The sequence below is a fragment of the Asparagus officinalis genome, chromosome 2 (assembly GCF_001876935.1).
Source record: "Asparagus officinalis chromosome 2, Aspof.V1, whole genome shotgun sequence".
In the NCBI taxonomy this organism is placed as follows: Eukaryota; Viridiplantae; Streptophyta; class Magnoliopsida; order Asparagales; family Asparagaceae; genus Asparagus; species Asparagus officinalis.
In genome coordinates, this window is record NC_033795.1 from 33,778,401 (window position 1) to 33,779,814 (window position 1,414).

The following is a 1,414-nucleotide window of genomic DNA, read 5'->3' on the forward strand; positions in this document are numbered from 1 at the left end:
ACAGCCACGAACAGCCCCAATCCCCCTCCTTCTTCGTAGCAGCCACCCTGATCTTCTCCTCTATAAGTAGTAGCGCCCCGACCACCTTTACCTCCTCCACCAGCCACCGAGCCCTCCCATCTTTCCCCGATCAGACCCCCCAACCAGCCTGTAGGCGTCAAAAGATGCCAATAGATATCCGAACATAGAAAAAATTACTCAAAATGATAGATATGAACTGTCTCACCAGTGGGACAGTGTTTACTGTCTCACCAGCGAGACAGAGTTTACTGTCTCGCAGCGAGACAGTCTTTACTATCTTGCAGCGAGACAGTGTTTACTGTCTCGCAGCAAGACAGAGTTTATTATCTCGCAGCGAGACAGTGTTTACTGTCTCGCCAGCGAGACAGCTTTGGGATGATTGAAAATAGTTATATAACTACCATCCACGTGTCCATTAACTGCCAAAAAACATGGGGAACGTCGTTGGCGAGAATCACATTGACAACTGCCAAGATAACGGAGTTTTAAAATGTGGGAAGGCAGTTACAGTGGAAACTGCTGGGCAGTTGGGTTTTCCGAGATAGTGTTTACTATCTTGGAACCCGAGACAGTAAACTCTGTCTCGGCCGCCGAGACAGCAAACACTGTCTCGGTAGTCAAGACAACAAGACAGCAAATGCTGTCTCGCGAGCTTGTTTTCCGCCAACTGTTCCTAGGGGCTATAAATACCCCCCGAAGGCCATTTTTGAGGGGAGGCTGATCATTTTGAACACTTCAGAACAATTGGATGTCTTGCAATCCAATTGTCTGCCATTTTTCTCCTGATCTCTAATTAATATATACAGGAAATATAGTGGGGTTTGTCATGTATATTCAAAGGTCCATTTGACAAGATTCAAGCAATATTGATGAGGACAAGCTTCCATATTTATTATTTGACTTTTGTTTTTTATTTATTTCAGATTTTAGTAGTCAATTTCGAATTTGGAATTTTAGTAGTAGATTTGAATTTCGAATGTTGAGTGAGATTTGGTAGTTATTGATTGTTAGAGATTTGATTGTGAGTGATTTAGGGAATCTTGTATTTCTCTACTCTATTTAAACACAATTGTAATCAGAATTATTATTACTGCATGGAATGAAGAAAATTATTGTTGATTGCTTGGTGTGAAACCATGGGTGTGAAGCCATAGCTACAATTCTCTCGTTCTTATTCTCCTCATACTCAGGCGCCAACCACATTCCCTTTTCTTCGTTCAACCACCGCCACCCGCACTTGCTCCCTCTCATGTTCCAAACACCATCACATCAGTGACCCAAACACCCAACCCCACCGCCTTGTGCTCTTCCTCCAAAGCAGTTGCGCCAATCACCCAGTCTCCCTCTCCTCCTCCATCAGCAGCCACGAACAGCCCTAATCCCCCTCCTCCTT